This window comes from Bactrocera dorsalis, chromosome 5, assembly GCF_023373825.1.
Source record: "Bactrocera dorsalis isolate Fly_Bdor chromosome 5, ASM2337382v1, whole genome shotgun sequence".
NCBI classification, from domain to species: domain Eukaryota; kingdom Metazoa; phylum Arthropoda; class Insecta; order Diptera; family Tephritidae; genus Bactrocera; species Bactrocera dorsalis.
In genome coordinates this window covers 62,225,387-62,237,715 of record NC_064307.1, presented here as the reverse complement: position 1 = coordinate 62,237,715, position 12,329 = coordinate 62,225,387, and the positions used below count along the sequence as shown (strand labels likewise).

Here is a 12,329-nt window from a genome sequence, read left to right as displayed (position 1 = left end):
GTTGCGTATACGTAACATGAATTTCAACTTCAACACAATGCAACATGGCAACTCTGCGCCGAACATTTTAGTTAATAAAATCACAAGCAACGATTCGTTGAGACTTCAGTCGCAATTCGTGCTTCGTCGTGTCAACAGCAGCACAAGCAGCTAAGAAACAACTAAGCGTTGGGAATTTAGCTAGTTTGCAAGAGCAACAAAAACAACAATAACGGTTGAATAAAGTCGAAATTTAAAGCGGTTAAATAAAAATCAAACATTGCGTGTGGTTAACGAAAAGAAAAAACCATAAATAACAACAAAAACAGCTAGTAAGTGCTTAAGTGCAACAACGAAAAAAAAAAAGCAAAAAATACAGCCAAGGAAAAAAAATTGTTAGTAAAGTGTGAAAATAACGTATAATAAATACGTGCAACAACTACAACAACAATAAGCGTTTGAAAAGTGGCAAACGGAAATTGGTGCAACGTGAAGTGCGAAAAGTAAGAAAACCAAAAAAAAAATAAGCAAGAAATAAATAGCGGGTAAATAAAGCAACAACAACAACAACAAAATATAGCAATAATATTGAAAATTAATACTTGCACGGAGTTACATATATAAATATGTATGTATGTATATATTTATATATAGTATTGTATAATAGACGCGGCGAGTGGCAAGGCAAGCAATACAACAACAACAATGCCAGTTAATATTGTGGCAACAACAGCAAATGCATTTTAGGTTTTTTTTCTCACTTTTGCGAAACTAATTGCAACAACAACAATAACACTAACTTGCCGTTGAAGGTGTGAAACCAACGCAGCCACTCTCCTCCCATTTACCCTTCGCCTGCTGCAATGCTTGTCATTGCCTTTACCGCCTTTGTTCTTATTTCCATCAACCACAACTACAGATATACATACAACGAGTGTGTGTGTGTGTGTTGTGGCTTTTGTTTATATAAATTCTTATTTGCATTTACATTAGTGTGCGTGTTTGCTTTGGCTATGTGTGTGCGCGCGTATTCTTTGTTGTTGTCACGTGCATTAGTATTTGTTTGGCATTGCGTGGTTCTACTTAAGCTGTTGGTAAACAGTTGATGGCATTGCTGCGGTTGCAGGTGGATTCGTGCTTGACTGCTATGTTGTGGCTGCCTCTGCTTACTGTCTTTGTTGTTGTTATTGTTGTAGTTGTTATTGTTGTACTCGTTGTTATTGCGATTTTGTTCTGTTGATGGCGCGACTTTGGAAACTTAACTGACCACTAAACCAGCGAGCGTAGCGACAAAGCAGCCAAGCCAAGTCAAGAACAGCGCATAACAATAACAACAACAAGCAGTGTGCTGAAAATAAATGAAAACTAAAAACAATTCATTCTAAGTTTGCTGTTTGTGTTTTTGTATGGTTTTGATTGTCTATGGCCAAAGTATCGATTGCAGAAAATTACTGGTTTACTGTTGCTCACTGACTTTGAGTTGTTCTGCGTGGCGTGTTGGTGTTGCAAGTGGATTTTTTGTTAATGAAATAATCGAATTTTGAAATCTTGTGCTAATGCAAAGTAGTATGCTAGATAAAGTAAAGTGTGTGATTGCGGAGTGAGATTTTTTTTGATTAATTGAAGTTTTGTATGAAAATTAGTATAACTGTGAGTATTTAATTCTTCTCCTTCTTCTTTATTGGCGTACACACGAAAAGGAATATTTAATTAATACTAATAAATTAATATATTAAATTTATAAAAATTAAAATACGCTGTGTGATGACTAATTGATAATAAAAAAATTGAATTTTAAAATAGAAAATATTTCAGTTGAAATAGAAAAGTCTGTGAATGAATATTAATTGAAAAATTAAAAAAAAATTATTAATTAAAAAAATTAAAAAGTAAAATTATACAAAAATTAAAAAAAAAATTAAGCAATTTGTTAATTAAAGTTGCTTTTTGTCAAGATAAAATTATAAAAAATAATAAAAAAAATTACAAATCGCCATATTATATGAAATAAAAGTAAGCGATTTGAAAAAAAAAAAATTAATCAAAACAATAAAATCTGTAAAAGGGCAAAGTCTGTGAAAGAATAAATAAAATTATGTATTAAAATTAAAAATGAAAAAGTTTGTTATTGAAAAGGAATATTTAATTAATACTAATAAATTAATATATCAAATTAAAAAAAATTAAAATACGCTGTGATGATGACTAATTAATAATAAAAAATTTCAGTTGAAATAGAAAAGTCTGTGAATGAATATTAATTAAAAAATTAAAAAAAATTTATTAATTAAAAAAATTAAAAAGTAAAATTATACAAAAAATAAAGCAATTTGCTTTTTGTCAAAATAAAATTATTAATAATAATAAAAAAATTTCAAATCGCCATATAATATAAAATAGAAAAAAAAAAATTGAAAAAAAAAACAAATTAATTAAAACAATAAAATCTGTAAAAGGACAAAGAAAGAATAAATAAAATTATGTATTAAAATTAAAAATGAAAAAGTTTGTTATTGTGTTTAAAAAAAAAATTATCAGCACTAAAAAAAATTGAAATAAATTATATAAAAATAAAATAATACAAAAATAGTCGTTTAAAAAAAATGTATGTTTGGAAAACAAACAAAATATTTTATATGTGCTTAAAGTACCGTCTATTCTAAGAAAATTAGTACAACTATCAGATTTAATTAATATTAATTAATATTAATAAATTAAAGTATGAAATTAAAAAAATTAAATATAGTGTGATGATTTAATTGATATTAATCATATGAATTTTGAAAATATTATAATTAAAATAGAAAAGTCTGTGAATGAATAAATTACAATAATTAATAAAATTAAAGGTAATTAAACAAAAAAAAAATTTTCAAGTTAAAATTGTATTTTGTTTAAATAAATTTATTAATAATAATAAAAAATGACACATTGCCATGTTATATAAAAGAAGAGTACGCGTTTTTATAAAAAATAAATGAATTTTAAAAGAAAAAATAAATAAATAAAAGAAAAATAAATTATGCTACGAAAATGAGCAAAGTCTTTGCAAGAATTAATAAAATTAAGTATTAAAAATAATTATTACAAAATTTTTTTATTTTTGTTTTTTTAAATTTATGAGCAACAAAAAATTAAAAATTTATAAAATTAAGATTTTTTTTTTGAAATTGTGCTTTTAAAATATTTATGATATTAATAATAAAAATAAAAATTAATTTATAAATGTATATTGCATATAAAAAAAATTGGTGTTTTCATACAAAAAATTAAAATTAGTAAATTTACCTTTTGAGCATTTAATTAATACTAATAAATTAAAATATCTAATTGATAAAAAATATAATTAAAAGAGAAAAGTCTGTGAAATAGTAAAATTAATAAATTTGTTCATTATAATTGTGTTTTTTAAATAAAGGTTTGAAAAATAAAAAAAAACAAATTGCCATTTTATATAAAACAAAAATAAAACGCTTTTATAAAAAAAAAAACAAATGAATTAAAAAAAAAAATATGGTTTGTAAAACAGAAAAGTCCGTGAAAGCATAGATAAAATTAAAAAATATGAAAATAAATTTGCTAATTCAAATTGTGTGTTTCAAAAAAAAAAATAATAATAAATAAATATATAAATAACTAAAAAAATGAGTAATTAAAAAATACAAATTTATAAAATTTAAAATTAAAAAATATGAAAAAAAATTTGCTTACTGAAATTGTGTTTTGAAAAAAAAAATAGTATGAGTAATAAAAAATATGAATTTATTTAAAATATATATATATTGCATATAAAATAAAAATAGTCATTTTTGTAAAAAAAAATGAATGTGCGGAATCATTGCGAATGATGGAAAAGGCTTTCGGTGTTTAAATTTTTATCAAAAACGCAAGTTTACGAGTGGTACAAAGCTTTTAAAGCTGGTTGAGAGATCGTTGAAGACATGCCTCATTCTGGACGATCTTCGACCTCTTCAATTGATGAAAGTATTAAAAAAAAGTGAAAGATATAGTGCCTGAAAATAATCAGGCAAGTGTTACAGAGATGGTAAGAGTTCTCGACATCTCTCGCGAGTCCCTTCGAATGATTTTGGTGAATATTTTGCGTATGAAACGTGTTCTTGCTCGACTCGTCACGATAAAGCTGAATTTTTTTTCAAAAATAGTACGATTGTGACCGGATTTAGGGCTAAAAACGCAGTGAATAGCATCGATCAACCATTGCATACACCAGATTTGGCACCGTGTGATTTTTTTGTTCCCATACTGAAAATGACGCTCAGTAGAACACGTTTTCAGTTCATCGAAGAGTTAAAGCAAAATTCGCTGAAGAGGCTGAAGGCCATTCCCAAAAGTGCTTATGAAAAGTGTTTCGTGGACTGGAAAAATCGTTGGCATAAGTGTATAACATCTTTGAAGGCGACAAAATAAATATTGATGAGTAATTAAATGTTTTGCGTTTTATTTGCAATTTCTGGGTACTTTTTTGTTACAAAATCAAATCAAAAATTTTAAAAAAGTTTATTAAAAAACTATAATAAAGAAAATAGAACTTTGTGTCAGTGTGTTATTAAAAATTTTTACGGCTAATTATATTTTACGAAATAGTTTTCATTCTAAAATAGAAAAAATGTGTACTAAAAAATAATAATAATTTTAAGAAGACAACAAATAAGTTTACAATGAAAAAACAAAAATAGCTATTTTAAACAAAAATATTATAAATAATAATAGTGAAATAAAGGAAAAATATATTTATAAACATTTTTTTAATGAAATTATGAAAAAAAAATCCAAAAATAATATTTTTAGTCAACAATAATAACAAGAATATGGAATAATGACGGCATTAAAAATAATTCTACTTATAAAAAAGTTACAAATAAAAACTAAATTTATAGGCTTAAATAAAAAATTACAACAAAAATTGTTTCAAGTATGCTTAAAATATATTGGTAGGCGAAAAAGTCTTTTCGTATTTTGTCAATAGATGTCGTTGCAGTCGTAGCTACCCATCACAATGTGTCATACCATACAGTGTTGGAAAAGTGAGATTTTAAGCTTCATTTAACCAAAAAAAAAATAAAATTCGGGGAAGTTGAAAAAAGAGTTACGGCTGTTCAAAAATGAGTGAAAATAATGAAGAAATTCGTAATATTTTGAAATGCTTGTATAAAAAAGTGAAGAATGCCACGCAAGCCACCAATAAAATGTGTGAAGTTTACGGAGACGATGCGGTATCAGTTCGTGTAGCACAACAAGGGTTAGCTCGCTACCGTTCTGGAAATTTCGAAATTTCGATTTACACTGATGAAAGTTTCACACTTCTGGAATAATGTCTCTAGCGAAAAAATGGCAAAAAGTGTTCCACCAAAATAATATATTATATATTTGTTTATTTATTTGTTAGTGTAAATATAAAAAAGTAAGTTGAAGTTTGATTAGAAATACGAAAATATTTTTTCGACTACCCATATATGCTGTGGCTCAAATAAATCATATTATAAATGTTTAAAAGGTTAAAATACCAAGAAAAAAATTACTATAAAACCAATTCTACTGATACAAAAATTACAAAAAAAATATACGTGTATGAACATTAAAAAAAAAAAATAATTAAAAAAAAAAAATAAAAATAAAATAAAATACAAAAAAAAAATTAAAAAAAAAAAATAATTACATTTTTTTATATATACCCAAAGAAAAAATTTTGGATAAAATAAGTAATATTAATAGTGTTTAAATTTTTTTAATCTTTATGATAAAAAATGAGTTTATAAAAAAATAACCAAATATAATAATAAAAAATAATAAGAACAAATAAAAATAAAAACAAAATCAATGAGAAAAAAACGTTCTGAACATTATGCTCGGAGATTGTAGCATTGCCTTAGGGAGTAACCCATGCCAAAGTTTATCTTGTCAAATAAATGGTTTTCCATACAGGACTTAATTTTGATTTCTGAGCTTTCAAATTCGCAGCATCTTGCGAGAAAAGAACGTGTGTAAAATTTTACTTCGATATCTCAGAAATTGTGGGACTATTTCGCGTATGTGGTATACGAGTACTACCCTACACAAGCTAATACGATGCGTTTAAATACTCTAAGTTTGACTAGTTTCAGTATGTGAAGATATATAGATACTAATTGAGGTTTGCAGCGCGATTTAAGGTCTATTGTGCTCTCCCTTCTGTCACAACGCCTCACATACTAGACCAAGCACATTGATAAATTCCAACATACTACTAGCTGCTGTTAAATATACTAGCTGTCGGAAACATGGAACTAAAGGCCTTCATCTGGCGGTTGCATACGAGGGCTGCTATATATATTTCTGGCCTAATAATGAAAATAGGCATATTTATCAACGAAAATGTTTTTTTTTTCGTTGGATTTGGCTCGTCTTGGAAGACCCACACGGTCGATTGCTGTTTTGTTTCGGGCTCATACGCATAGATCCATGATTCGTCACCTGTGACGATCTTATAAACGTCTTTTGAAGCACCGCGATCGTATTTTTTCAGCATTTCTTTACACCAATCCACACGAGCCTTTTTTTGAGCGATTGTCAAATTGTGCGGGATCCAACGAGAACAAACCTTTTTTACGGCCAGGTGTTCATGCAATATCGAATGTATGCTGGTGGGAGAAATGCATAGGCATGCCTCTATCTGAAGGTATGTTACATGACGGTCTTGCATTATCAGTTCACGTACGGCATCGATGTTTTCTGGCACAACGGCTGTTTTTGGACGACCTTCACGGAATTCGTCTTTGAGCGAGCGTCGGCCACGATTGAATTCGTTGTACCAGTTTTTCACAGTGCTATCAGATGGTGCTTCATAGCCATACAAAGATTTTAGTTCATCGATATACTCTTGTCGTGATAATCCACGTCGAAAGTTGTGAAAAATGATCGCACGAAAATGTTCACGAGTTAATTTAATTTTTTGGCCGAGATGAATTTTTTAATTCCCTGTAAACAAAACAACTAACGATTAAATGACAAAACGTTCTGAGTGATGTTCTACTAAAAAACGTCAAACTTTTCAATGGAAATGTCAGATTGCACCTGGCAACACTTAGTGTTGCCTAGTCCAGAAATATATATAGCAGCCTATGTGCTGCTGTGTAGCTTAATATCAGGTGCTCGGCAGTTTCCGGTTTCATGTCGCAGCAGTAACAGTTAGCATTAGAGCATAAGAGGTTAAGCCCATGTTGAATCTCCCAATGGCCGGCTTCTAATGCCTATCCCTACTTACTCTTCCCTCTTTGTGGATCAGCTTTCTTGTGGTTTGAAGACCAACCGCAAAACAGGGTTCCAGTACTACCTTTCTAGAGAAGTTGCAGCGCGTAAACGCTCGCTAGCCAACTATTTCCAGGCTATACTCTTGTGAGCTGGCAACCAGATAAGGTGTACTTGGTTACTAGCAGATAAGCTATGCACTCCTGCACCAGATATCGCATAAACAGAGATCGCTTCAAATGCCGCTTGACTATCCCTGAGTTTACTGATACTTTCGTTACGATGAAAGTTTATATCTTATAGCGATGAACTCCGCTGGTAGATGCTCGAAAAACCTCCCAGAGAAATTGAGAGTTTGGTACGCGATTCTACAACTTCTGCACCAATTCTTTCAATATCTGTAAGATGAGACACTTTTGAAATAGTGAAAAAATATAGAAAAAACAGTAGACAAAACGAGGTGATGTTTAAAGCAAGTTGTATAAAAATATTGAGTATGGTAAAATAACTAAACACCTAAATGGCAGGGAAACTCTTGTTTGAGCCGTGAAGTGAATGTACTGTTAGTTGAGATTTACAGTGTTTTCTCAGTGACTGATTATGTGCTTTTCTTTGTCGTTATCCCTACAAAAGTTAACTTTTTATGAATTGCCTTCTGTTTCGGTATACAAATTGCAAAACTTCCGTTTGGACGATATTTTATAAATAAACAATTGTGAAATCAAATGAATTTCATAAAATAAGAATATATTAAAAAAAAATTTGGAAATTTGAATGGATAACCATTTATATATGCATATATCTATATATTTATATATGTGTATATATATAATATGCACAATATTCGTATTTGTACATATAGTCTATAAAATAACTACGCAGTATATCATTATTTATGGCAGTTAATTGAGTGCATATGCATTTTTAATTAAGTAATTTATTACCACATTGACTGACATGGATGCCGTATTTTTTTATATTTCTATTATATTTATTTATTTTTCAATATTTTTCTGCGGTTAATAGAAAAACATTGTATTTCACTATAAATTTTGCACTTCATTAAATATTTATTTCTAAAATTTTCTATTAATTTTCTGGTTAAGTGCTATTTTGTCCAGTCAATTTAGTTGCTTTGATGTGTTTACAAATTTTAAACTTATAAATATGTGAAAATATTTCTAAAATTGTAAATTTTTTCCTCAGTAAGTGTATAAAAAGTTGTGTGAGAGCAGTGTGGAAGCCGATTTGTTGCTTTAAAAAGGTTCAGAACTCGTTTTGCTTTTAAGAAATATTAATTTTTAATATTTCTAGAAATATTATATACTATAAATCTATTATATATATACAGTATATATTTATTTACAAAAATATTACTTTTATTAGTACAATATTTAGGAAGTACTACATACTTGTATCTCTTATATAGTAAAAATCGATTTTTACAGCAATATTTGTTAATTAATTTAAGGTATTTTATTTTTTATTTTTAACATTTTTATTTTCATAATTTACTAGCATTATTCTAAGTTTTTTAAATTTAATTTTTTAATTTTTTAAATTTTTATTTTTATATATTTATTATATTTAATTCAATTAAAATACAATTTTATAATTTAATATATTGTTTTGTTTTTTTATTTTCATAATTTTTCAAAAAAAAACTGCAGAATTTCTATATTAAACTAAAAAAAATTCAAGAAAATTAAAAAAAAAATTAAAATTAATATTAAATAACTTAAGGCACTTGTTATATTTTGTAATATAAATTTAATAATTTTTTTTTTAATTTTTGTAACTTAAGGCACTTGTTATATTTTGTAATATAAATTTAATAATTTTTTTTTTAATTTTTGTAATTGCTTAAAATGAATTGAAGTATATTAAATTTGATTGATTTTGTTTTTTATTTTTTAATAAAAAAATAAATAAATTCTACAAAATTACAATAAATTCTTAAAAATAATTTTAATTAATATTTTTTTTTATTTTTTCTTTTTTTTATATTATGAATTTGTTTTTGATTAATTTAAATAAAATCTTAAGAAAATGTTATCCAAAAATTTAATTTTTGTACATTTTTTATTTATAATTTTTGTTTTAATATTATGGATTTTTCATTGATTTAAATTAGCTAAAAGTACAATTTTATAATTATTTCTTAATTTTAAGTTAATGAACAATTTTTTTTAGTTTATTATTTATGAAAATATTTTCTTTTTAGATTTCATTAATTTTTTCATTAATGTTTTTAATAAAAATACAATTTTAGTAATTATTTAAACTTTTATAACACTTATAATTTCTCAAAAAAAAAAAATATATTCTTAATTTTTTAAATTTAATTAATTTTTATTCAGCAATGTTTTTAAATTTCATAAAACTTTTATACTCTCGCTACAAAGTTACTAAGGAGAGTATTATAGTTTTGTTCACATAACGGTTGTTTGTAAGTCCTAAAACTAAAAGAGTCAGATATAGGGTTATATATACCAAAGTGATCAGGGTGACGAGTAGAGTTGAAATCCGGATGTCTGTCTGTCCGTCCGTCCGTCTGTGCAAGCTGTAACTTGAGTAAAAATTGAGATATCATGATGAAACTTGGTACACGTATTTCTTGGCTCCATAAGAAGGTCAAGTTCGAAGATGGGCAAAATCGGTCCACGGTCACGCCCACAAAATGGCGGAAACCGAAAACCTATAAAGTGTCATAACTAAGCCATAAATGAAGATATTAAAGTGAAATTTGGCACAAAGGATCGCATTAGGGAGGAGCATATTTGGAAGTAATTTTTTTGGAAAAGTGGGCGTGGCCCCGCCCCCTACTAAGTTTTTTTGTACATATCTCGGAAACTTACTATAGCTATGTCAACCAAAACTCTATAGAGCCGTTTTTTCTTCAGGCATTTCCATATACAGTTCAAAATGGAAGAAATCGGATAATAACCACGCCCACCTCCCATACAAAGGTTATGTTGAAAATCACTAAAAGTGCATTAACCGACTAACAAAAAACGTCAGAAACACAAAATTTTACGGAAAGAATGACAGAAGGAAGCTGCCACCCAGGCTTTTTTTTAAAAATTACAAATGGGTGTGGCGTCGCCCACTTATGGACCAAAAAACCATAACTCAGGAACTACTCAACCGATTTCAATGAAATTCGTATATAATATTTTTTTAGCACCCTGATGACATATAGTAAATATGGGCGAAATCGGTTCTCAGCCACGCCTTCTTCCAATATAACGCTATTTTGAATTCCATCTGATGCCTTCTCTGTATAATTTATATACATTAGAAACCAATGATCATAGCGGAATAAAACTTTACTGAAATACGGTATGTGAGCTGAGGTATCCCTTGTGGAAAAATTGTTGTGATCGGACTATAACTTTTCAAGGTCCCTGATATCGAACACGAAGAACTCAGTGCCCAACCTAACCTAACCTAATTTTTCACCGAAAATATCGGTAAATCTCTCAGAATTTAATTCTAAATAATTTTACAGCAAAATAAAAAAATATGTAAATGACGGATAATGAAATCTCTATTATCACTTTATTGTGCGAGAGTATAAAATGTTCGGTGACACCCGAAATTAGCCCTTACTTACTTGTTATAAATAATTTTTTTCAAAAAATAATATTTTAAATTGGTTAAATTTTATTAATTATAATTTTTTAAATTAATTTTTCAAAAAAAAATTTAGTTTGTTAAATTTAATTAATTTTTATTCATTAATTTTTTTGCAGTTTTACAAAAATTTTTTTAAATTAGTTTTTTAATCAAATTTATCATAAAAATATAATAGAATTTTATTAAGTATTTTATTACTGAAAATTAACATATTTTTTAATTGCTGTAATTTATAATAAAAAAAAATTATGTGCTTAATTTGTTAAATAAAATTAATTTTTATTCATTAATTTTTTTAAATTCCATAAGTTTTTTAATAATTTATAAAAAAAAAATAATTTTCTTAATTATGAAATTATTAGTGTTAATTATTTATTAATTAATTTGTTTTTATTAATTATTTTTTTTAAATTGCATTCTTATTTTATAATTTATAAAAAACATAATTTTCTTAAATATGAAATTATTAATGTTAATTAGTGGTTAATTTTATTAATTTTTATTCATTAATTTTTTTAAATTCCATAAGTTTAAAAAAAAAATAATTTTCTTAATTATTAGTGTTAATTTTTAATTAATTAATTTATTTTTATTAATTATTTTTTTTAAATTGCATTCTATTTTTATAATTTATAAAAAAATAATTTTCTTAATTATGAAATTATTAATGTTAATTATTGGTTAATTTTATTAATTTTTATTAATTTTTTTTTTTAATTCCATAACTTTATTTTGAATAAAATTCATTTTCTGCAGTGTATGTATGCATGTCGGCGTGTCTGCCTTTGATTTGTTGAAACCAAATGCTACTTTATTATCCCCTTGTGGGCAATATCTCTTAACAAATTAACACATTTTTAATTTATATTTCTACTTTTTAGTTTCCATTCCGCAAAGTGGTGAAAATTTTAAAACAAATACACACTCGTGACTAACAAAACTGTGGCAAAAAGTGTACGCAAAGCAAATAAAAAATTCATAAAGTAATAAATAAAAAATAAAATGTTAAGCGCATAAAGCCGTCGGAAGTGTGGCAACAAATTTCGGTGTCATCCAGCTAAAAAGATTATTTGTAAAAGTGAAAAAAGCTAATTAATTACAAAAGTAATATATGTAATTCGAGCAAGCAGACTGCCACACACACATACATATACACACACACGAATGTATATTTTTTGGCGTACGGTTTGCTGCTTGCAACATTAATTTTGGAGTGAATTTGCCAAGGCTTTGCGAGTGCTTAGCTGGCCACCAATCAACCACAACAAAAAGTACAACCAAAGCAACAACAACCAAATACATACATATACAACACTAATAACGCGGATTACAACGGCGGTGGCAAACGCAACAACAATTATAGCGAAAAACGTTAGCAACATACGAAGCGGCAACATTTCGGTATGTTAATAAATATAAATGCCTTTCCATTACGCATGTACTATATTTGTGCACAATAAAAAAAA

At 26.8% G+C, this 12,329-nt stretch overlaps 1 long non-coding RNA gene across 1 annotated transcript; it reads left to right on the top strand.

Annotated features, from left to right (window-relative positions):
• On the top strand, positions 1–12,016 carry LOC125778981 (uncharacterized). The gene is made up of 2 exons (XR_007423069.1): positions 1–482; positions 11,745–12,016. It is a non-coding gene; the product is annotated as an uncharacterized LOC125778981 (long non-coding RNA).
• Positions 12,017–12,329: the final 313 nt, after the last annotated feature.